The following is a 27593-nucleotide window of genomic DNA, read 5'->3' on the forward strand; positions in this document are numbered from 1 at the left end:
GAATAACACGTGTTTTATTTAAGAATACCTTTTAAATATATGCCTCTGAGAAGTAATAACTTCATTGAGATCTGAATGTTAACAAAAGTGAGAACCAAATTATAATGCAAGAGAAAATCTACAAGAAAATTAAAGAGAATTAGCAGAAAAAACACTGAATGATGACGATAAATGGTATATGATTGATAAGAGATCAATATGGATGAAAAATATATACATCATTCATCAATTTAAATAGTTTCTATGAAATAGATCAAAATTAGATTTATGTATAATGTTAATTTTGCATTGGGGCGAGATGACAAAAACTTAATTATCACTTCAAAATCAAGTAACTAGTTGAAAGGTACTCTCAACTTGACCTATAATCAAAGAGGTTGGTTCATCAGTCAATTATAAAGCTAATTTAGACACATGGGGTGCAGATATGGGGTTGTACTAAATCATCAAACCAACTAGTTATCCAACACTCCCAAAACAAAGTTCTAGGATTAATTACAAATATATGTCGCCTACGGTTACCAACGGAGAGCTGAACGATGACCTCGAAATCAGATGGATTTAAGAACTTATCCAATATTTCGCCGCAAAACATGAAATATGGTACTAAATACAGCTACTGGACAACACGCAGGAAATCAGAGGATTGAAACGAACCAAATCCAAATTTGAGAATCCCATACTCGCCTTGCCTGCGTACTGATACAAGTACAACATAACAGTAGCCATAAATTAAGAGTGTATTAAACATATCTAATATAAGATGTAATTAATTTTAAAAATTGAATAATGTCCCAACGATTTCACACAAGAAATATGCGTTTATATAATTAATTTGAATAATTAATAGTATTAATCCTATTTATTACGATGGTTCAATTTATCAGGAATATTAATGGTATTTGAATAATGTTCTAACGATTTCAATTAAGAAATATGTTCATTAAATAATTTTTAAGAATCAAATTTAGCATTTTTTTTTATATATACTGGTGATACATGTATTTTACTTTAAAATACCTTTTAAATATTTTCCGCTGATAGATAACAACTTTATTGACAGTTGAACGTTAACGAAAATGAGAATCGAATTAGAATATTGGAGAAAATCTTAAGTAAATTTACGTTGTCGTCGTTCTCTTTCCGATAAAACTTAAAATTACTAAGCCGTGTGGTCGTTATGTTACGATCGTCGCACTCTATTGCACTTTCTAGCACGAATTCGATGGGTTTCTTGCACCGCGACGGCGACGCTGTAGGAGAACGAGCATTTTCCAGCTTAACAGAGCGAAGCGACGCGAAAACTAACGCGTTCGTTGGCATTTGTCGGCGAAAATGTTCGAATTTAAGCTGCTTATCTGCATGTGTAATCTACACTGGCGTCGTAAAAGACGTACCTACGATGTACTGAACAATGGCGCAGTCAGATTTATTTGCATCGTCGTGTGCCGCTCCGTCTATACCACTACCTGGTAAGTTTTAAGTCAGCTGACAGTGATTAAATAATGGTGTTTTTTCTTTGTTTTTACATAACATCCGCTTTACTTTCAGCTTAATTTATTACAGCGCATTATTAACTCTTATTTAGATCTAATTTGATTATTGGCTTATATAATATATAAACATTCGCTAGAGAGCGCTAAATATAATTTCGTTTGAGAAATATACAGCCATTTAAAAATATTGTAAAATAAATGTAGTTTAAATTAGAAAATTAATTTGATTTTAATCTAAATATTGCCCACTGGTGTCTGTAAAATATGTTTATTTTTACATTACATGTTCAATCTTCCAAATAAAACTAATTTTTGATCAGTTCTAAAATCTATAAAATACTTTAGGAATTTACCAGGCAATAAATTGCTTCAAATTCCTTTACTTTTTAATTCCGCCATAGGGATGTCTGCCGCGGGGAAAATTATCGATATATAGAAAATAACTGAAAAGTCACTGGCTTGACACATAGATGGCGCTACTAGAATTAGATCCATAGGTTTTTTAGTTAGCCCTAACCTTCAGAAGATGCGTGTATAAATCTGACAGCTGACGGATCATTAGTGTGTTAATTATAGCATTTTGAGTGAAGCAACTTTTACTATTGTGAAAGAAATGGATAAAAAGGATTTTGCGTGTTGCTAAAATATTGCTTTTTGAAAGGAAAAAATACAGTTGAAGCTAAAACTTGGCTTGATACCGAGTTTCCGGATACTGGCCCATGAAAATCAAACATCAAGGATTGGTATGCTAAGTTTAGACGTGGTGATATGAGCACCGAAGACGGTGGACGCAGTGGACGCCCAAAAGAGGTTGTTACCGAAGAAAACGTTAAAAAATCCACAAAATGATTTTGAATGACCGTAAATTGAAATTTAATGAAATAGCAGACACTCTAAGGATATCAACTGAACGTGTACATCATATCACTCGCGAATAATTTGGTATGAAAAAGCTCTGTGCAAAGTGGGTTGCGCGCGAGCTCACTTTTGACTAAAAACAAACGACGAGTTGATGATTCGGCGCACTGTTTGAAGATGATCAAGCGTAATAAAACCGAGTTTTTGCGTCGATATGTGACAATGGATGAAACATCGATCGACCCATTGACAGTCATCCGAGTGGACTGCATACGATGAACCCGATCCAAAGCGTGGGAAAACGCAACAGTCGGCTGGCAAGGTTATGGCGTCTGTATTTTGGGATACGCATGGAATAATTTTTATTGACTACCTTGAAAAAGGAAGGGCCATCAAGAGCGACTATTACATAACGTTATTGGACCATTTGAAGGACGAAATCGCCGAAAAACGGCCGCATTTGAAGGAAAAAGAAAGATAGAAGGAGAGAAAGGAAGCAGCACTTGCTTCACCAAGACTGCACCGGGTCAAAAATCCATGAATTGGGCTTCGAATATCTTCCTCATCCACCATATTCTCCAGATCTGGCCCCCAGCGACTATTTCCTATTCTCAGATCTCAAAAGAATACTCGCTGGGAAGAAATTTTCGTCGAATGAAGAGGTGATCGCCGAAGCTGTGGCCTATTTTGAATCAAAGGACAAATCGTACTACAAAAATGAATCGAATGTATCGAAAAGTCGGAGTGTCGCTATAATCAGTGTAATACCCTTGAAGGGAATTATGTTGAATAAAAAACACTAATTTAATAAAATAATTAATAAAATAGACTAATTTTGTCAAAAAATGTGTTTTACTATAGTAGGCCGGGGACATTTCAATTCTACTGTTATATCAGCAAACACAAAATGTCTAGAATATTGAAAACTCTAGAATATTGACATCGATATTTTGCTTTCAAACAAAACTGATTTACAAATATATATATATATATATTTCTTTGGAAAAAAGATTGATATATCGATATATTGGGTAAAAAAAATATCGACGAAAAATTTTGATAATTTTTCGGCCTCGCACACACGACACAACGCATAACTTGTTGTTATACATTTTATGTTTTCGCATCATTTATAGTGATTCGTATCGTTTTCCATCATTAGTCATATTTGGATGCAAAAATGGTCATCGTTTCCTTTCATGTTCAATTCCAGGCAACTTTCACTTTTTAAGTCGCCTATCCTCAATAAAATATAAATCAATCACCAATTTATATATTCAGCTTTACCTTAACTAATTAATTGTGTGCTTTACTTGGATTGTCACTCAATAATTCGCCAGAAGAAGCTTCGTTGGAATTATCTGTTTTAACTCATTTCGCAAAAGTTTGATTTTTATAGCATAATTTATCACCTTAAAGTGCTTACGAAATTTTCTTACTATGTACATTAAAATATAAGTCATATATTTAAGAAAGATTAGCGAATGATTATTTTTTAATACAGTATTAGTATTTATTTTCGACAGTACTGGTGCATATTAAAATAGTTGAATAAAATTTACCATATCCATTGTAGTAACACGTTTTCAATTAAGTAATATTGTACCTTGTTTGAAAAGTTGCCTGACGTTTGTAATAATTAGTCTTTAATTGAACCCAGGTTTCAGAATCGGTTTGTTCGTTTTCTTTCCTGAAATTTTGGTGTTAACGATGAACCTTGTCCTGGTCAGTCAATTGTCTGAAATATTCGTTAAATTCTGCAAAATATCTAGTAGACCAAAATATTTCATCTCGCAACATCATTACGGAACTAAACAGAAAATGCTTAATGAAACGAATATCTATATGTCAATTTATACCGAAATTAAAGGATCCATTTTTTAAATAAATGATACGGGTGGATAACCAGTGAATCACGCATGAAAATAATGCCCAAAAAAACATTGAGGTCAAAGCCCACAGAAGGTTTCAAATGGTGACAAAACTCTTACTGATACCAAGGAAGGTGATAATAAGTGTTTGGCCTAATTATCAGAAAAGGCACAAATATCAATTATTAATGTTAATTAATTAGCTTTGATAATAAATAGGCTTAAAAATATATTTTCTCCAACCCAGTATAATATCAATAATAAATTTATTATAATTAAAAATTATATTTTAAGTGGAATTATAGTTTGTATGATTGATAATAATAGTGGCTATATTTTATTTTCTGTTTGTTTTTCAAATAAATATGAACACGTGAGCAGTGTAAACATTACTATTTTTATGGCCTCTACATTCTTGATAATACCGTATTAGTGCTAATAAAACTGTATAAAATGCGATTATATCCGAGGATACATTTAACAGGAACTGTGATCGTTGATTACATGTATAACATATGAATAAATATAAAGGCCGTTGTTGGTTATATACAATTTTATGACGAGAATTGTCTCTGTTTGAATTACCAATATATTTGTATGTTTTCTCCAGTAACATGTTTACAATGAAAGTAAAACAATAGATGAAATGAATAATATTTTAATGACGTTAGCCGAGTTTACCGCAACGTCCGCCCACGTATATAAATATTAGTGAATGTTGCCTTCAGCAAAGTTAAGAACTGCGTCAGATATGAATATGGTAAAAGTAACAAGACGCGAACACTGCGAAAACAATGGCGAATTTAAGTTAGATCAGGAAATGGATTGGGGTCTTAGATGAATTATTTCTTCTTTGACGTCATTCTGTTCCGAAATTCGTACAAAACACAATTACTCGAGTTTCATTTAGTGCTCCAGAAATATCATATTTTTCGCGGTAACATTTTTTTGTTAAATATATTTTGGGTGTAATATCTGCAAGATTATGTTTTTATTTTTTGGTTGGATAAAAGAGATGTATTTATTGAAATAATGTGTATTTTATTATCAGGCCTATAAGTTAATTTTAAAGGATTTACAACATTTGATAATAAGTAAATAGTAAAAACTCTCTGGTGTATTTCACGCTAACTATTAGAGTAAATTGAAATCGTTGTCAAACTGACTTTTTGTCTTTCCCCATTTATTTTGTAAGAAATTTATAAACGCTGTTGATTCATCACTTGGGTTTTCTCCCACAATGCATACTATAATTAAAAATTGTTATATTGTAAGTACGAACAACAAGGTTCATACTAACAAATATCACATAATTGTCCATAATTTTGACTCCATTTCAATTATACGACATAAAAACTGTGCTTTTACTTTTTTGGTGATATCTAAAAATAACCTAATTTCGCTGCTATACTACTCAAGTCATAGTCTCAGGCAGAATCAGAAAAGAACTTGTGAAATATACGATTGCAATGTATGATGAACATATAGGTTAGAATTAGATCCTTGAGCCTAACATTAATCTGAAGAAAATGTAATGAATACTTGGAAGAAATTATAAGCTATCTACATAGAAAAAACTATACCTAAATAATCCCATTTGGGCTTAAGGCCATTTGGGCTTTAAAGTATAGGTTTGTGGAATCAAGAGCAACATTCAAATGATTCAGCACTACCAGAATAAAGCACTAAGAAACATCGTTGATATACAATACTGCCAAAACGGAGACATCCATCGAGACCTTCAAATGGATACTGGAACAAAAATTACTCAGCCATGCAAAGGTCGAGGATACCCAGCTTCTAGACCACACAAATCTAATACGAAATCTAACAGAAAGTTCTAGAGGATCAAGTCTCATGAGTTAGGAAAACGTTGTTGTCCGAGTAATAATTTTAATGTAGTTAAATTACTAGAGTAAAGGGCGGACTAGTCAATAAAGAGCTTAGTTTAAATATTAATTAATATGTGATTAATTTAAATTGGAGCAAAATTGCTGTTTGTTCTATAAAGATGAGGTAGGAAAAGAATTAATAAGTCGGAAGAACATTAGTAATGAGCTAACTGTACCAGTTAAATTACCAATAAACTCATCCAATACCATTCAAATAACTCAGGTCATAACTCCACTGAAAATTAATTTTATAAAATAGAGAAAGATTATTCTTTTCGCGACACTATTTTGTACTTATTAACTAATAAACAAAGAAGTTAAAACGATTACATAATTTTGATAAAAACTTATCTTCTGTTCACTACCTCTTGGTCGCATATTCCAAATTTTTAGCTCAGGTTCTTTTCGCCTTGTTTCATTCTTAATGAATATAAGCTGAATAGCTTGACGCGCGGGATTATTCCCATTTTCTTCACGCCTATTGCAGTCTTTTATTTCTGCCCGGGTGGCGACATCATTACGGGGATATTACGTCACGAAAATAAACAAAAGACGTGAGAAGTGGATCGTCGGAGAATGTGAAACAATCAGCGTTAGTGAAAATTATAAGTTGCAATATCATAAAAGCCCCATTACAAAGGGCGTTAAAGTAAAAATAGATAGAGCTTAAATTGGTTCAAGCCACGCCTGAAGTATTAACCGTAAGGAAGATACAAAATTACTGAAAATATCCGTGACATGATTCGGAATTTGAGACTAGAGATGTTAAAGCAACAAGAAAGGAAACGTGGTTAATATTGTGTAATAAAAGGAAATCTCTAATTAATTTGGGTGATTTCTTTCCAAGATTTGTTGCGGGGTCGTGTATACGAGCGACTTTTTTGGTTATACTTTCTTTGTATTTTTTTCTTAAAACAAAGACATGTACCATTCAAGGAAGTCATAAATCGTTTTAATATTTATGGTAGTTACTTACTTTTTATTTTGGAGTATTTATTTTTAGCAAAAAGGTTTCAATAATAGTGTGAAATAAACTCCACCTAGGTTGTTGTATCTTTTTATTTATAGGATTTGTAATATTTGTTGATATCCAACAACAGGGAAAATTACCGTGATTGGCAACATTGTGGATGCTTTTTCACGGATTGTTATTGACACATGACATATTTAGAATGTCCAATGGACATTAGATAGTCATAACATTTTTTAACTCTGTTGATTAACTGACGCATAGTAATGGATTATCATAAATTGTAAGCATAAACGCCACCGAAAGTGGTTCCAGACGTATCTTGGTGGCAATGGATCTTTCTTATGTGTCATCTTTGTGTGCACATTTGTGTTTCCCATTGCAAGGCTTACTAAATCTAGAGGCAGCGTCTGGCGCGTGTACTTCCCTTGCCTTTATTTCACATCCACAGACTAGTAGTGCCTACTAACTTACATTATTGTTAGAAGCTGGTACGTCGTTCTATTTCATACCGTGCGCACATTCCATACTTCATCCCAACATTTTTTTTATTGGTATCAGTTATCGCTATTATCTGGCACTGTTACTGACTACTTTTGACAAAGATTGTTATTAATCACCCTCGTTATTCGATGAATCATTGTCTGTTATTAATATTCCCAGTACCATCATTTCTCGGTATCATTACTTTGATCCGACCGCACAATTAATTACCTGAAGAATCTCTCGTGGTAATTGGGAATTATTGTTATGTTTCATACGTATTTTTAATTTTACATTAGTTATCGAAAATTGGTTCCTCAGATACGTTTTCAGAAGCGTAACCCGACCATCACATCGACAGACTCAGAATTAGCCTTATTTATTGTCATGATTTTATAGGTAGTTGTTATATCCTTTATTTTGATATTTGTTCTTATTTATTTAAGATATTAAATTGTTAAAGTGAACCTTATAGTTTACATAATAGGTTTTTTTAGTTGTTTTTTACCTTTGAATATTTATTCAAATAAGTTGGTATAATGTATTGTATTCAGATATATCGCTAAGGAACTTAAAGTCTCATTATTGGGATATCTCAAAGAAATTTTGTAATTTAGCATGGGTAAAGTATATTCAGTGCCATGTTAATCGTTCTATATCTTAAGCAACGTATAACGTAGTTTTGAGCAGTTAAAAACACTAAAATGAGCTGACAATCGTTTAACAGACGTATTTAGCAGAATTAGCAGAGAAGCTGAATTGGTGGGTTAAATCCAAATCAACAGCCCACTTTTTAAATTAGTTCTAGTTTTCATTAAATATTCAAAAATATATTCTTTTACAATTTTGACCACTAATAACCATTTATTGAATTAGAAAATATAGATCATAAATGAACAGAGAACTGAACTCAGTCTGTTATACTGCTTGGTGATCTGTTTCATATATATTAAGGATCCAACAGCGACTTTCACCATATCTTGGTCTAACCGCTCTGCGTTCTGTTCAAGTTTTGTGAGAAAACATCAAGATGTGAAAGTAAAAAATGTATTTTGAGAGACATTCAAGCTCCAATCTTGCGGTAAGGTTGCAGCAAATTGTCGATTACGTGCTCGTAATCCAGTGATTACCGAAAATTTGTGAACAACAATTCGAAACGAAGCCCATGCTACTGCTTCACTTGAATCAAATGACTCATTTCAGCTTGCAGAATTAAATTTTTTTTTTCCATAACGAATCCTTTTAGTGGCTTGTTGGCCACTTAAAGTTTTCTTTTAGTTCTGTCTGTACATGGAACAGTCTTCGACACTAATTATACGTCAATATATTTATACTGTGTTTTTTTCTGTACATATACTGACGGCATTAATCATATACATAATATTCTGTTCTTTTCATGACGTTGACACTGAAAATGAAAAGCATATATTTTCACCAAGTGGCAAAACAATTACTGTATCTATGGCTTCTCAGTTCTGACTATAGCAAAATTAATCTAATGTAAATACGCACTCATTTTTAGACATTTATCGAACATATAATATCCACAAACGCAACAAAAACACTTTCAATCGACTTTACATCGACGACAATGTTATCTCTGTATTTTCACATGTTCTAAAGCACAATCACAACACCGAAATAAGTTTCAAGAGATGTTATAAGTTGTTATAAGAGCTCTGTGCTGCCACCATGCGTGAACCCGAAAACTAGAACCAATCTTGAAACACAATCACACAGCAATCTTCTCATCTACTCGGGTTTAAAAGCTGACTCGAACTTGTAAACTTAACGTAATATTTTGATAACGTCATGGTTGTCATAATTTAAGGCTACGTAATTAAGTATCAGCAAATGTTTGGTAAAGTTTGGTTTTGTAAAGTTAGAATGTTATTGTTAATATTTAAAAGTAACAGGAGGCGTACTCCGTGAAAACAAGCAAATGTTAGAGCAGGAAATCGATTGGGACCCTGGATGAATTATTTCTTCTTTGACGTCACTCTGTTCCGAAAATTCGCACGAAACACAACTACTCGCGTTTCATTTACTAGTCTATTTATCGGAAAACATCCGTCGAAAATCTAAAAACTAATTATAACCGAAGCGAATGGCCGCGTTCCCATATTTCAGTCGCAGCGAAAAAATTGTTTTAGAGAAGCGATAGAGTTACCACGCATGTTATTTCGTTGTTAAACGTGCGCGAGCTCACAAAAGGTTAAGTTAGTAATTGAAAATAATTTACACGAGCTGGTCGAATGAGGTTAATACCTGTTAAATTTTCCTGGAAAGTTGTTCAAAACTTTGGTCAAGAATTCCGTGAAGATGTATCGTTGAACTTATATCTTATGTTTTTCTTTATTATTAAGACTTAGTATAAGTTTTGATGCAAGAATCCCCTGGAAAAATCCCCAATATAAATTCATATTTTTTTTACTTTTCTTAAAATATTTTTCGTAAGTAAATGTTAATTAATTAATCAATATCATATCCTTTAAAACAATTATGTTACTCGAAATTATTTTTTATAACATGAAGAATATATTAGCCTATACATATCAATGAATTAACTCTCCGATTGCACTTATTCTCGCTGTAGAAATTGCTCCTGGTTGCTTTAGCTTCTATGCATATAGAACAAGGTTTATTCATCTTCTCAAGTTTCCAATTGAATTGATATTTATTTCAAAATTCTAAAACTTGTAACTAAACTCTGCTAAGTAACTTTGTTCTCCATCCTTACAAATTAAAAATTCTTCTTTTCATTGGACCCCTTGTTTCTAGTTTTCAATATTCCTCTGGTCCTTGCTTTTCATTTATCCTACTTATAATTCTGTTGGACCCCATGTATCTAGTTTTTCTATTGCTTCACCGGTGCTTGTAAATTATATATGGTTGATTTTCTAAAGTCTTCTGCATTATTAATTACTACATTGATTATAATGTTTCTTTATCCTACTGATAATTCCGTTGGATCCCATGTTACTAGTTTACTAGTGCTTCACTGATCCTTGTATATTATACACGTGATTTTGCAAACTGTTGATTACTCCATTACTATTTACTACATTGATTACAATCTTTCCTTCTATCCTTACTGATAACTCAAGATCAGATGCATCTAGTTTTCTGGTGTTCCTTGTGATGATCATTGATCTTTGAGTGCTCTAGTGCTCCGAAATTAATTTCCGTCTGTTGCATACAGCAATCTTGTTACTTCCACTTTCCTTCGTGTATAAATAATTATATATATACTATACCGAACTAAAAACTTTACCTAATCTCCATTCCCCTGAACTCTCCGTCGTCACCCTACTATTTCTTCTCATTTACACCGAGAATTCTGGACCCATGACCTTTTACGAATCACTTATGATTCGGGACGGGATGTAATTAATAGACCACTTATGGCCTTGGAACAAAAGAGAAACTTTATTTTGATCCCTGGTAATTTATACCTACTCGATACAAGTCACAGCGACCTCTACTAACTTTTCTTCCTCCTTTCTATACTGGCTCTTGTATCGAGACAAGTCATATATTTAGGCCAGGCCAGGATCATCAGGAGGTTTTGGCGTCTATATTTTGGGATGGGCATGAAATAATTTTCATTGACTACTTTGAAAGGGGAAAGACCATCAACAGCGATTATTACATAGCGTTATTGGACCATTTGATGGACTAAATGGCCGAAAAACGGCTGCATTTTGAAGAAAAATATCAAAGAGAAAAAGAATTTTGATTGCTGCTGTATTTTGACTATTCACTTTCATAAATAAACGCTTTTTATGGAAACATTAAACATATTAATGTACCGCTATTGTCGAAAATAACACTTTGGAATATATTTATATACAACAGTAGCACAGGAATTAAAAAAATTATTGTGATGTTCAATTTTTTTGAAATTAAATAATTTTTGTCCGATGATAATGTCGAATATTATAAGTGTCAAAAATTGGAACTACGAAAAATCCCGTTTAGGTCTAATTTTCGTGTTGTCTATTGGCTAGGACAAATGTATTTGAAAATTTTGAATTTATTCCAAAACACGAAGCACACAACCTTTGTTATTGACAGCTTCCACTCGACGATTTAATATTTGCATTACAGTGTGAAATGAGACAGTCGACGTGTGAATCGATGATTCATTAATTGTCACATAATGATGCAACTGTTCCAATTAATTAAGCAAAAGAGCACAGCGTAAACGCTATTTTTCGTTTGACTGTGTAAACGTTGCACCCACTAAATGCCTTTTAAATTCATTTTATCAGATGATTTCAAAATTTCTTTTATTACATAACAACCATTCCACAAAAATATCGTATCGTTGAGACGTGTTCGTAGCTAATTATTCTGTAATGTTATAATTTCAAATACACTTCCTTTCGCCAGAGTTTTTTCTTCTTCAAACATTTAGCGAGTGTGAACTACTAAATAGATACTACTTTAAGTTTCCCCAGCAACTTTTCTAAAACTTAGACCAAGAACTGTAAGAACATAAAACTTTCTATTTTATCTCTTTACTTTTAACGGGAAACGTTTAGTTTAGTTAGTTTGGGAATATTTATAGTTTCTCACTGTATCTTTTTAGTTAACAGAACTCCTGGAAGATTCTATGACTTGATTCTAATTAATTTATTTTACTTTTAATCGTTGATTATTATTTTTGATTAGTTATTATCAATTTTAAAGTAAATTAAGGACTATTCATAATTTGAAGTGGGAAACTAGATAAAATATACAGTTGTGACTAGTAATCATGAGGTGTAAGTATATTTTTAACTGACTTTCAAAAGGAGTAGGTTCTATGTTCGGTTGTATATTTTTGTAAGTTCGCCATGCATGATATGGACCGATTTTCAAAATTCTTTATTTTTATTTGAAAGAGTGCACTACCGAGGTGGTCCCATTGGAACCAAGTTAGGATCAATTTTGGTGAAGGGGAAGACATCGAGGGAAAACCTCAAATTTCAAAGGAACGTACAATGTTTTTACATATTTTTTAACTAAAATAATCAGATATTTGTGTATAATCTTATTGCTGAACTGATGTGACGAAAAATCCGAACTAATTCAGTGTAAAAGCCATTCAGTTTGCTTTTTAAGCACTAACCATATCATATGGGATATCATAAAAGCATAGTAGACAATCGTTGTGTAATAGTTAAGACGCTAGGCTCATACGCGGAGGTCTCAGATTCGATTTCCAACGAAGCTGCAACTTTCTTTTTTCTAGTTTGGCTGGATCATTTGTTAGATTTGACTAGGCAGCGGGCCACAGAGCCTAAAATGTTCCTTATTTTCCGTCATTGTTTCTTTATTACTATGTTTCCTCATACTTTTACCTGGGCTATCCGTTGTAATACTTAATAGAATAACTGCGTAAATTATTGAGTAAATATCTAGCGTTAAAAAGAGAAAAATAAAATCTTTTTTAAGAAAAAATCAACCGATTTCCAAAAATAAATAAGGAAACCACTAAAATACAAAAAATAATCAAACACACAGAGCCCTCATACTTTTATGTCATAAGTAATGTCTGTAGAATGATCCAATTTAAATCTGTCTCCTGTTCTTGATAATTGATTGGATTCCGGTTAATTGATTGAATTCAAAAAATCTGCGTCAGTTATAACATGTGAAAGGGTTTTAAACATATAACTATAACTTCAAATTATCACTTAAAAACTGTTTTATTTTACCGGAAGAGGAGACGGCTTGTTGAATGCCCATACAAAGCGACACTAGGATTTCTTATCTATCTATTAGAAAATTCGTCTCACTCGTTCACTATTCAGGTAGTGTTAACAATGCCGGATAGTCAGTGCCGTATTACATAACATATATGAATTCTGATACATTTTTATAGTTTGTTGGCTAATGGTTGGAACTTTGGTCATGAAAAGGCACTATGTCTGAATATAGTAGTATTTTCCATTTGCTTTTAGCAGCTTGTAATATATTATATCTTGATGCTGATTTGCATATTAACAGAAAGACTTTATGGCGATTAATATTTAGTTTCGTGATCTCATGGTCCAGAGGCCTTTTGTATTTGGAATTTTTGTTGTTGATCCACTTTTCATCGATAGTTGCAATACGCAACAGTAAACATTAATTTTTTTCTGGTAAGCCATTAAACCGCGAATTTTAAAAGATATCACATTTTTCAATTAATTAATGGTTTGTTTTCCATCTTCCCTCCTTTTGGATCTTTCCTATCGCATGTATATGTATGTAAATCATTGCTTCATCAACTGCTAAGCTGTTTGAATTCTTTCAGAATACGAGATGGGTTTTCGTCTAAGTTCTGAAATTATTTTCTTCTCTTTTCAAACTTCTCAAAGTTTTTTAACCATTCAATCGGTTCTTGATCCTATTTCTAATATCGCTTCATATCGTATTTTTTTATCACTTTTAAATCGTTGAAACAAAAAGTGACAACGATGTAGGATATGATGGATTAGTATCACTATAAATTTCTAGAAACGTTTGGTGGGCTTCGGTAGCAGATTTCTTGAAATAAAACGCCTAATGTAATGAATGTTAAACGTGCAGTTTTGAGTGTTCCATTATTTAGCGTCTATATACTGAATAAATCAGTAGTACTAGAGGTGAAACTATTATTTTATATAGAGGAATATCAAAACAAGCAGCTAGGTTAGGTGGCTTTACGGTTGTTTACCCTGATACTTAGCTTTTCCATCAATAGCTATCACTGATCTAAGTATAGGAAACACCTAATATATCAAGGTATAATATCAAGGTGTAAGGTATTCATTACATTTATATATTTCGTTAACTTATTATTGTATATGAATCCCAAGGTTTTTAAAAGTACATATATAAATTCAACAACGTACATATTAAATAATACTCAATTCCAACAGATGTACAAAATTAATTATTACTTTACATGTTTTAATTAAGAATTATAAACAATAATCGGATATTTTACGATCCGTTTTGATTGCGATCGGAGATTTCTATTTCTGTGTGTCCATTAAGCCGATGTTTATTCCCGAATTTAATTGTTTTTGATGATTTTCGCCTAAATAACGCCCACAGCCCCGACTTAGAGAAATAACTCTCCCACAATAAAGGTTTATTAATAAAATTTCAATTATCGGACGATCGAACTTTATAACCATTCGACATTAAAGCAAATAATCGGAGCGGTTCCTTTAATTTATCTCGGGTATTTAAAGAATTGACAGCCATTATTGAACTGTCTGCTGTTTGTCGTCTTCTTTAGAAATACTATATAATATTTTTTGATTATTTAATGCAGATTATTATCTATATTTCATATAATTTTGTTCGGTTACTGATATTTCATTTTGTGAAGCCCTCAAATACCTCAAAATCACCTTTTGTACCACTTATTAGCATACGTGTACTATGTTTATTGTATATTATTTCTCTTCTTTATGTAAACATTCTTTTCATATTTTTCTGTCTCCACTTAGTCTTCTTGCTTCTATCAGGGTTCTGTCCCCTTCTGAAGTTCTTCACTGATGCATTCATCCCAGGTTCACTTAGAATGTCCTACTTAGTTACCCCTCTATCCGTATTTATCATATTTTCTTTTCCTGTGTTTTGTGTTCTACATATGCTGTAAGTGTCCCAAAAATTGAGTTGTCTTTCTATGCATACTTCCACTGTTTATCTATAAATTGTTTTAGTTCTGTTTTAGATATTTTTAATTTATAAATTAGCTATTTATAGCGAAGTCCAAATTCATGGTTTTTCCAATTTTGCTTTCATTTCCATCTCATGGCTTCCGATTTCTATACCCAGATATTTAAATGCATTTACTTGGTCTATTTTTACTCAATTTGGATATTTATGGCTCTTCCATCATCATAACTTTCTTTTGTTTTTATTCGTTATCATTCCATATCCTCTTTATATCATATTTCATCTATTTAAGATTTTCTGGTGTTCTGCGTTTAGGTGTTATTACTGGGTTATTGGACTAGCCAGGGTTATTATTAGATCGTCTGCAAGAGCTCGTATCGATTTTTTATTTTATTTTTTTAAATTTTTTCCATATTTATATACCATATATGTAGTAGTTTTTTTGGCTGTTTTGTCTATTTGGCATTTCTTTATTATTGCATCTATTAATATTATCCAAACAGGGTTGGATTTGTTTGACCACTTTGTTTTAGTTCTGTTTGAGCTTGGGAGATTTTTAATTTCATGTTCTGTGCAATGATGGCATTAATATGTTTCCTATATATTTCTTGAATTATTCTTACATCTTTGTTATTTACTTTTTTGATCTAATATACATATTTCTCTTCTGACTCTGTCAGGTGTCTTTGCCAAATCAATTAAAGCTAAATATATCTACTTCTTTTCAGTAACGCTCTGCAATTCTGCTTGTGACTTATCTACTAATTTTAGGCGGTTACAGAGTAATCCCTCTATAATTATAATAGTCTATTTTATTTCCCCTTTTAAGTATCGGGGCAAGAAGTGCTATTTGCTAATTTTGTGAGGTTTGTTTCTCTTTTCATATTTTATTGTAGATATCCACTGATAGTTCAATAGCTTTCAGGTCCATTTTTTTTCTCAGCATTTCTGTTACAGGTATCTAGTATATTATCTTGACCCGGTGATAATATAATAAATTATAACAAAATAAATATAAAATTTTATCGAAGTTACGCTCATTAATAACATCGACAGTAGCAAAAACCTGAATGCTGTCGCAAGCCTACTAACTAAAATAAGACTACAGGGAAGTTAATATGGATGTCTAGTTATCATTTCATTTTAGTTTGGTTGTTTTTGACGTATTTATTGCTTAAATATCCATATTTCTTTGAGAAATACATTTAGTTAAAGATGGCGTTATAATGGTGGCGATGCCGAAAGAAAAATAAATTCGTAAAATAATAAAATCCACAAAATAATTTCAATTGTATAATGAAATTTCAGAAAATACGAATATAAATATCAATCAAATTTTATAAGAACTTTGCAGAAGAAGAAGTATTGGAGGGAGAGTGTATATGCGTTTGTTGTTCAAGCGACGTGGCTTGAATTTATCATTACATATTGGAAACAACAGTCAGAATCAGTCACTGAATGATTTCAATGTTCATTAAATATTTTTAAAATAACCAAAGACAAATATATCAATATATAGTCGACTGAACGTTATTTCATTTATCAATTGCTGTTAGGAACTTCACAAAGAAGGTTGTTAGAAGGTACATAGAAAAAATACATAAACTAAAGAGAATTTTGTATTATTTTATAAAAATTATACCAAGATGGAAAAATATATTGGTGGATAAATAAGCAGTTACACAATAAAACAATAAACAAATTGGTGGTTGTTTAATTCGATACTACTAAAAACTATAGATTTTTTAGAGCTTTATTCGAGAATGTATTCTAAAAACTACACAGCATTTCCTATATGATTATTTTATAAGCTGTATAAATTGATGTGCGAGATTATTCTCATTTTATTTTCACCTTTTAGTGCCTTCTATTTCTCCTCAAGAGACTGAACTAGATCGTTGGAAGATGCGGAACAATCAGCATTAGTCGGAATTATATGTTTCAAGGTGAAGGGTGAAGGTGAATCAGGAGTACTTGAGCTTTAAGCAGAAAAATATATCAAACTAATTTAAATTTAGCGTATATATAGTTAAAATTGGAGAGTGTCACGAATATTGAGAATAAGAGAACAAATTGTAAAAAATGTATGCAACTTTTATTGAATAACTGAATGGAATGGTGTTTATAAGGATTTAACCAAAGGGATTATAGTTTAAAGTTTAAACTGTGATAAAGAGAGATGGTAATGAAGAGTGTATATCTAAAAAGACTTTATAGTCTCGATTAATGACATATAATTTGAAATTTATCTTTTGTAGTTGTAAAGAATAGAAATGGATCGACAAAATCGACATTACACCAGAAGACGTAGTTAAAGTAGTTCTTCCAATGCGAGTTTTCTCTTTTGACCAAAATATGCATACTTAGTGATGTATACTATTTGTAACAAAGTAGTTGCATTTCTAGTTTCATTTTACGTCAACATTTTTATAATCAAGCCATGAAATAATTTCAATAAATAATATAAATTTGATCTAACTGGATAAATTCCCAAACTAAAGAGAAATTTGATCTTTATATCGTTCTATCTATTGAGGCCATGGTTATTATTGCAAGCTAATACATAAACATCAAGGCGGCATTTTCATTTCTATTCCTTTCTGCGTTAAAATGCAATGTAATAAAATAAGTCTCTTTTATGTTTACTATATATTAGAACATTACATACCAGATTTATCGTGTAATGACTTTTTTTTGTAACAGTTACCACTAGTCATAAGTATAAAATATTATGATTTGATGCGTATGTCATTTTATTCTACTGATATTGACGTCAAATCCATATAAGTTGCGTTCCTTGGCGGAATAACAGCGTTATAGATTTATAATTATTTGAAAATGTCGAGTTTTGTTCCTTAAAAAGTGCGTTAGTTGCATATATTACTTTTCTTGTTTCATCAGAAGAAAAGAAAAGATAGAAGATAGATAACATGGAGCTGAATGGTAGGCAATTAGAAAATCGAAAAATTGTCTATGAAATGCTGCTTCAAGGGTGTAAGAGGAGGTAATTTCTGCAACGAATGCTAATGGGTACGGATTTATCTCGAGAATCCCTAGCGAAAAAAGTCATGGTTAATACCTGGCGAAGCCAGACAAACCGCGTTGGTCGAGAGACCATGCTCTCAGTCTGGTGAAATCAGGAGAATTAATACTGATCATTACGGACAACAAATCATTGAATTCAAAGGCAATATAAATAAGAAAAATAAATAAGTTTAAAAAACAAAGATCAGACAGTTATTCATTACATATGATCAGATGCACGTAGATGCAGTTAGGTTTCGAACATTTCAATTATTTTAGAATATAATGATCAACGCCATTTAACAGTTCACGCAAGTATTTAAAAAACATTCTTTACACAAAAATTTAAATGAAAAACATTAATATATTATAATGTATGCGGAATGTCATATATTATATTCATGTCATACGTTAATACTCGTACTAAAGGCAACAGAGCAAATTTGAAATATATATGCAATAATTGATTAACAGAAAAATTGGTTTACAAAAAACAAACAAAATTGAAGCTATGAATCATGATTGAATTTTAACCACTGAGTTATGTCTAACTAAAATTATTGTCCTCAAAATTAAATTTTTATTTTCATAATTAGATGAAATATTTAACGTATTTGGTTAACTCAATATACATAAGTGTTTGCTTTATTTTACGTGATTGTTGATCAGTCAAAATTCTAGAAAAAATCTCATGGACATTCTGCATACTATATTTATATCTTGTGCCAGAAGCGATTTATTTTTTAATTAACAGTATATTGTTTATCAATGCCATTCAACAGGTCGTTCTAGATTACTCATAAATTTTACACCACAACACGAACCTCATATAGATTAGTAGCAATATTATCATGTATATTATTTTATTTCACAACTGACAGTCATAGTATACTACTGACTAAGTTATTTCCCGGTAAGTAAGACGTTTGCTATGGAAAATCCGTTTTGATGATGTTTAAGCAATTCGTAGAATAAAGTGTATTCATTTTATAAAAAGTTTGTTAAATTATGTTTTGAAGATGCTAGTATTTCTAATTCATAGATATTTTGTTAATTAAAGCCAACTTTGTATACTATTTTGTTTCATGTTAAAGTATTCCCAACATCTGGCATCATACATATTAGGTGTTTCTGATTATTTTTACATTAAAATATGTTTATATTATACATTAATAAAAATATTCTCTATTTCTCTAGCCTTCTCCCACCTTTCAAACATGGTGATACCGTGTCGAAAAAATGATGTTAGATTGTCCGAATCACTTCATTTTAGAATTTTTTAAAGCATTTTAAAACCATGTGCTATACAAGCCATGCTGTATCGATCTAAATAAGTAGAAATCAATTCAAGTCTCAAATTTATTTGAGAGTTTGAGTTAGGTTTTTAGGTCCTCTTGGACGTTCTTTGTCAATAGTCACAAAATCGTCACTTTTAAATCGTTTAAAGAGCATCATTAAAAGTTTCTAAAAGTTTGGGGGTCCGGAGCTGATTTCTCCAAATCAAACAATGAGAGTAATATATGTCTAAAAAGAAAATCTGAGCATTCCATTATTACTATATGTATACTTTGAATAACTCATACTAAGTGAAAAACTGTTACTTTAGGTAGCGAAATGTAAAAACCATCGAACTTAATAGTTCTTTACATTGATACTTGATACCAATAGAAATCGTTGATCAAATTAAATTCAACAACCTAATAACTCTTGTGCATCCTTTCATCATCAACGAGTCGCCACTGCTAGTAGCTATATTTTCCTTTTTTTATGGTCGTATTTAAAGGCTACCTTTAAGGTTATTCATGGATTTTTGTCATCGTTTTCACTTACTTGTGACACGGTGCATTATCTTGGTGAAGCAGCACTTTCTTTTTCTTCAAATGCGACCGTTTTCGGCGATTTCGTCCTTCAAACGGTCCAATAACGCTATGTAGTAGTCGCTGTTGATGGTCCTTCCTTTTTTAAGGTTGTCAATGAAATTTATTCCATGCCCATCCCAAACTACAGACGTCATAACCTTGCCAGCTCACTGTTGCGTTTTTGCCACGCTTTGGAGCGGGTTCATCGTGTGCAGTCCACTTGGATGACTGTCGATTGGACTTCGGAGTGAAATGGTGGAGCCGTGTTTCATTTATTGTAATCGTGTAAGTTTGGTGTTCCCTTAGTTTGAGATCCTAGTCTAATATTATGATATCACTTATAGAAAATGCCATAAAGTAAATTGTTCTAATGATATGTTCAAACAATTTCCTAATAACATTAGACATGTTCACTCGAAACCTCATAAATACCTTCTTGAAAGAAAGGTATTTACAGTCCGAACAGACCACAAGTCACTAATTTATGCATCCAGACAAAAGAACAAAAAGGTATATCCAAGGCAATAGCGGCATTTACAATATATTTCGCAATTCACAACAGCAATTCAACATGTTAGAGGACCTGAGAATGTTGTAGTTCATTCATTGTCAAGAATTCAGGAAATCAAAATCTTGACAAGGTAGCAGTTGCTCAAGAAGAGGATAAGGACCTAGGAGATTTGATAAGGAATAAAACCAACAGCAAATTCGAGAAATGTACATTGCAGTGTGGAAAAGAATTTTAGTGCGATCCATCAACTAATAACGTTAGACCGTACATTCCAGGATATTATCGCGAGGAGTTTTTTCACTATATACATAGATTAGCATATTTAGGAGTTAGAGTCACAGTGAAGCAAACAGTTGCTCAATTTATTTGGCCTGGAATCATCAGAAATATTGTAAAATGAACTGAAGCCATCAATTTTCAAAAAAATAAAGTAAGTCTGCATATTTAGTCTGAAGTACGTAGATTTTTAGAGCTAGTTGAACGATTCTATGCTGTCACATTGATATAGTTGTACCTCTTCCACCATCAAATGGATACTCCTACTGTGTCACAATGATTGATCGCTTCATAACCTGGACGGTCCTCCAAACAAGGGAGATATCTGCACATATAGGTGCAAAGGTATTTTACGAAAATTGGATCTTTGGATTTGGTGTACTTGGAATATTAATAACAAATCAAGGTCGGCAGTTCGAATATGCAGTGTTACACAGTCTAGCAGAAGCAGAATAAAAATTCAACATATTACAGATTACCACCCTTGCAAATGGTATGGTTGAAAATCTGCATAGTTTAGTAAAAACTGCATTAAAGCCTATAATTCTGTGAGATGGACCTTTAGGATAATTTTAGATTTGAGAATCAAAGAAAGAAGAGGAAAAGGGCACACTAAAATCTGAACTGATAAAACAAATGGAAAAATTAACTCCAAAGCCCGAACATCAAGGAGAGAATCTATCTTTATACCAAAATATTTGAAACAATTCTATATGTTATTTTAAGAAGCAAGAGTCCGAAAAACAACTGGAACCTGCTTACGAAGAGCCATACCATGTACTGCAAAGAACATATAAGTATTTCACTTTGCGGATAAAAGTAAAAATACCTGCTTTCAGATGAACTAGAATTGCCAAACCTGAACCAGACAGGAGACGGAAATTCTGCCGAAGAAGAAAGTCCCCGGAATAAATGGAAAGGCCAGTTTCAACACTACTGAAGAGACGGATGACTTTCGATTTGACTACCATGTCAATTTTCACAAGTTAGAATTTGTGAGACTAAGTTGACAGTAGTGTAGATTTAATTAAATAATTTATTTTTGAATTAACATTAATGTAAAATTTTGTTTACAGAAGATTATTCAGGACAGGCAATGGTTCCCGGTCGATCTTAGCAACATATTTTTGTATAACATATCATTCATGCTTTTTTTAGTGACGTAACAAGTGACTGAAAGGGGAGTGAAAGTAGCAGTATGTAATTTGAATTTCGTGCGGTTCTAAAGTTGGGAGTATCGTTCAGAAATTGTACCCAATAAAATTATTTAGCAGTATTGACTAACTTCAAGAACATAGCGTTCTCTTTAAAAGACAACAACAATCGAGAAAAATTGTTTCCCAAATTCATAGAGAGAGATAGTCCACCAGTGACTGATTTTGTGAACCATATTTTCAACAAATTCCTAGAATCCTCAGCTCTTTCTGAAAACCCCTTCTTAAAATCCCTCTCAAAGGTGCTCGCACCTCGATAACCTCAGCCCTTAATTAGTCAAACGGCCAAAATTTACCAGTGGGGCCCTCGCGCTCCCCGCACCCCTGCCATCACGGAACCTCAAGAATTCCAATTGAAAAAAAATAAGAAAATTCATCAAATTTGGGAAGTCAAAAAATGGAAGATTAGGTGTTAAATAAATGTATTTCTGTTGGAGTTTGAGTTTTAATAAATCAATCTTGACCCAACAAATCAATATACATGAAAAACGAACATTCTTACATATACAAGCACCTAAAATTTTGTATCTTATAAATTATTCCCGCATATGACATAATATATACAGAACTGTAGCTAAACCCAATACAAAATTGACTATTTTCTTATATAATAATTCCTATCACGACAATAATTAGAGTTAGACGGCTCTGTTATATCAGTAAACAATGATGATATAAAATTGTTTAACATAATATCCAAGTTAATGTATACAGAGATCACACTCAGCAGTTGTTGTTTACCCAGCATACCGAATAACACAACTTATGACATTAACCTGAGGGTACTTTGTTTCGTAGTTTTGCGCGAAAACGTACAGGGTCGCCCATTCGGTCACCCAATTATCCAAATATTTGCTTCCAGGTGCACGAGCGTTACATCGGCGAGCGCCGACATCTCCTTGCCAGAAATAACAAACTAATATTCGAGGATTTAATGGCCGTTGGAAAAGCGAATGGCCGCTCCGTACGCCTCTAAAATAAGACCAGTCAACAATGGTTGGGGAAAAACAAACACACATTTTCTAATAGACGCAATATATCATTTACTACCCAAAAGTAAACAGCACTTTATCTTTTCGAGTTTAATTCCGAGCACCATAAAAGAAAGGTTAGGCAACGGAATATTCGACGAATCGCTGTACAATTTTCTTTTTGTTTCTAACACCATTAAATTTGGACCTGACATATAGATAACACCACTTCCAAAATGTCTTAAACCTAATCTAACAGTTCAAACTTTGAAACAACAATTTCATAATTATTGATTGAATAAAATATTGATTTCACCACTACTGATTCTTGGCTAACACTGGTTCAAGTAATTTTGCGCCGGCATTCCAACTAATAGAACAACTGCAAAATACTTGAGGAAGGTTTAAGACAAGAAAAGAAAAAATTGTTCCAAGGAAAGAGGTTTGGTCCAAATTTAGAAGTTAGCAAAAAGCTACTAAAAAGTAGTGACGTACATTAATCATTAGTGAATTTGGATGATATTTAATTTATAATATTAAAAATAAATTTTTATGTCTTAACCAGATATTTTTAATGAAGAATAGTAGAGTATTTTAATGGCCATTGAAATTAACATTCAGTGGTGTATGATTTTCCTCGAAAATAAGACTTCTACCATTCAATTCTAATAAAGAAATAATAAATAATCACGTTTTTCAAGTAAATTTCTACCTCAGGGCTTTTTTTATTTCGATCCAAGCAATTTTTAATATTTTCTTTTGATTTAATCTATTTAAAACTCATTTTCTCGTTTCACATTTATTGTAAATTAAATATATTTTTTTAATATTAACATTTACAAATCGATAGAACTGGTACATAGCCTTATCATTTAATAACATTATTATTTGAAAATTCTACGTTTACAACCTTATTATTTACTTTTCTTAAAAAATACATTTATTGGCAAAACGTTTATCATCAAGGACAATATGTAGTTTCTTAACTTTGTGGAGGGGGAATAACTTTATATAATGTTAATGACAATAATTTCGGATTTGGAAGAATTAATAATGACCAAATTTTGAATAATTCACATCTTATTTTTAGAATGAATTACTTCGACCTCTCTCACACCCCTCTTTCCGTTCTTTCTGACAAGGGTATAAAGAGGAATAGTCATTTTATATTTAATATCTTCTTGTTTCCTATTAAATATTTTACTACTTTCTTTTGATTTAAAAGTATTTATTTTTATTTTTATTTTAGTATTTTAATATAAGATGCACAAGTAAGTTTTATGGGCTTTTATGGTTTTATTTTATTCAATTATTATCCCACATTAACTCCAAATATTCAGGTAATTTTCAGACGTCACACTGAAAAATGCACTTAGTTTTTAGGCCGATCTAAGAATCGATCCAGTTTTGAACGCAATGGCGAGACGACGTCTCCTTAGCATACACCAGCGCGGACCCCATATCGATTGTTCTCAGCTTGTCTCCTCACGACCTCATTCATATGATCTTCACAAACATCCTACCAACAATCGATAGAGACTTAAACCTCAGTAGTTTTTATACTGTTTACTGTCACCTTTTTTAGGATATATAGAATTATTGCTATCCCCGCTGGTCTTGATCATCTCTATCGTAAGTTAGTCGAAACCAACGGTTTTATAATGGTTATTATATTGCGGTTCGCAATTCGTCCATTGCTGGCTCTTTATCAGGAAATAAAGTTTCTGGAATTTCAATTGTGAGCGGACTTGCTAAACCCTGTGGTAGATTATGATTACAAAGTTGCATAAAGAACACTCTCCATCGTTTGAGACACGCTTGAATTTACGAGGGACCGCTCTGCCTTTTAGTTGCTTTTAAATTTAATGAATATAGTCGTTGGTAGTTTTGCTTCTACCGCTTAATCTCTTAAGAGCTTTGTCTAATATGCGGTATTCATTTTTACACGTTTTGATACAGCAACATCCAAAGTAGCGGCCGCGCAATTCCAGGAGGGTTCCCTTCCTAGTTTTTCCTAACATTTGTAATACAAAAGTACCCAAACATTTAGCTGTTCAAGCCGGTTTATAAAATCTGACGACATTTTTTTCTTCTCATTATTGTTGAGTTATCAAGTCATTGGAATGTCAATTTTTGGAATATACAAAAAATATCTAATAAAAGTATAATTTCTACTGAAAATAAATATTTAATGCTCGAAATGCCCTAAATCCATAAACAGTAAAAAATATAAAGCTTTGCAATATTAATGCCAGCTAGTAATTGCTAACAGGTGTCCAAAACAATATCGAAATATAAAAGGTAACGCTCGTTTGAACTCTACAGTTAATTGAATATTTTAGTTCAATTTCCCGATAACAAAATGTTACTTTATTTGCCAGATTTATTATTGGGAAATAATCAAGACTATATCAAAATCAAATTATGCTCATATTTCTACTAATATACCTGCTATGCGGACAGATTTCACGATATTAGCATGATACCGTAATTATTTATAGATTTTGGGACAGACTCAGCAAATTTCTCCCAATCCCACGGCCGTTAAACCGCCCCCTTCCCCGTCCCGCTGACGCCACGTTCGTTCCTACTGTCCATTATTTTTTGATAAGCGAAATAGGGTAAATCCTTTTTCTCCGTCCACCAGAAAGCTGGCCTATTTCACTACCGCCACGGGACAGCGCCTGCATATTTTATTCATTATCAAAATACGATTTAAGGGTTATTACGTACCCTTCGGCAGAATCGGTCACCCGTTGGAGGAGGGTCGCATCCGTCGACCTTGCGCGACCATAAAAGATTACTCGACGCGGATCGTTAGCCATTCCGTTTGATTAATTGTCGGTTTTATGAATTGTTGAGTACGGTCTCAATTTTTCTTGTTTCAAATGCAAAAGAGAGAGGTTTGATTAAAAATTAAACGGACCGTAATGAATATTGTTCTGCGTTATGTTTCTGCTGTTAGGATTTTTAAATAACTTGAAGCTTTGCGAGATTCAGATTATCATCATTATTAAAATGGAATTGTTTAACACAGATAATAGTCAACACTTCTGTGGACCTTACCAGTGTTGAGGAACTTTAAATGAAATGAATGAATTTAATCGCTTATTTGTATTCGTTAATGGTTTTTAATGTTATATCCTCAGAAGTACGAAATATTATAGAAAAATTATGGTAATACTATTGCTTATTTTTAACAAACCCAACGCAATAGTAAAATATAGATTTAATTCTGCACGATGCTTGTTAACCTAAAATTGTTGACCCCTCGGGGATTGTTTATAGGTCCACAGTAACATGAAGGACACGAGGATATTCCGAAATAAGCGAATTTTGACTTTCAATATTCAGGTTACCATGTTAGTTATTCATACATAATAAAACTGCATATTTACTTTCTTCTCTACTGAACCATTATACTTAAGTTCCTAGATTGCTTAAATGCAATGACAATAATCACTTGCCGTTAAAGTAGCACCTTCTGAGACAATGCGTTAAAAGTGATAACAGTCAAATCACCATAGATTCGAACAACTGCGAAAAATGTGTTTTAAATTTGATTTTCATCACTAACGTACTGTTTTCCAAGAGCTATACAACTATACCAATGCTAGTCTAACAAATTTCAAATCGCCGCAATTTTTATTGAAAACATTTTTAGATTGCTGCAGCTGCACTGAATATGCACTGAATATGAATGGGCACGGTCAATAAAATATCTCAAAATATAAAAAACAATATAGCCTTAAATTTACCAAAAAGAAACCTTTATGAGAAACGGGTGACGAACCGAAATCAACTTGATATTAACTGTATCAGAATACAAATATACGAAATGTATAAAAACAGTAAGTAGTTCTTTCATTCGAAAGATAATTTAATACAATTATTTCAGACAAAATTGTTAGTCTTGAAAGTATCCATAAAAAGCTGAAATATATGGAGATATTTGAGGGACGTAGAACATCCTTTTATACGTTGGGTAATATAGTATTTAAGTGGTGTAAAGATAACCCACCAAGAGGTTTAATGAAACTACCAGACATTGCTTTTAAAAGAATACAATTTTTAAAAACATATAACAATATCAAGGAAGAGTTATTATATCAATTTTCATATTTAGATGAGACATGGATATTTCAGAGTGGTACATTAGGTCACTCATGGCAATATGATAATAAATATAGTGTAAAGACAACAAACGTTGATGGAAAATGGTAAACGTTGGAACACCTATTGTTTTTGTTTAGTTAGTCTTAACATTTATTAATAATTTATTGCAGACATATACTCCTTCATGCTGGAAACAGGAATGGTTTTATTCCTAGTGTAGAATTAGTGTTTTCCTCTAAGTCCGAAGGTGGCTACCATGGAGTAATGAATCATAACATGATTTTGCTGTGGTTAAGACTGCAATTGAGGAATGGCTTAAAGTATATAAAATCAGTTTTGAGAAACAATGTTAAAGAGTGAAAGAAGTATTGTCCACAACAACACCTGGGGTTTGGATGGGCTCGATCA

General features: G+C 32.2%; 1 protein-coding gene and 1 long non-coding RNA gene across 6 annotated transcripts in view; one reads left to right on the top strand and one right to left on the bottom strand.

Annotated features, from left to right (window-relative positions):
• Positions 1-27593, bottom strand: part of rdgA (retinal degeneration A) — a 281202-nt gene that overhangs the window by 117220 nt on the left and 136389 nt on the right. The window lies entirely within an intron of this gene.
• On the top strand, positions 1389-17150 carry LOC143196713 (uncharacterized). Its single transcript, XR_013005802.1, has 2 exons — positions 1389-1472; positions 17076-17150. It is a non-coding gene; the product is annotated as an uncharacterized LOC143196713 (long non-coding RNA).

The sequence above is a fragment of the Rhynchophorus ferrugineus genome, unplaced genomic scaffold (assembly GCF_030347505.1).
Source record: "Rhynchophorus ferrugineus isolate W39M unplaced genomic scaffold, kcgeb_rfMv2 rfM1, whole genome shotgun sequence".
NCBI classification, from domain to species: Eukaryota; Metazoa; Arthropoda; class Insecta; order Coleoptera; family Curculionidae; genus Rhynchophorus; species Rhynchophorus ferrugineus.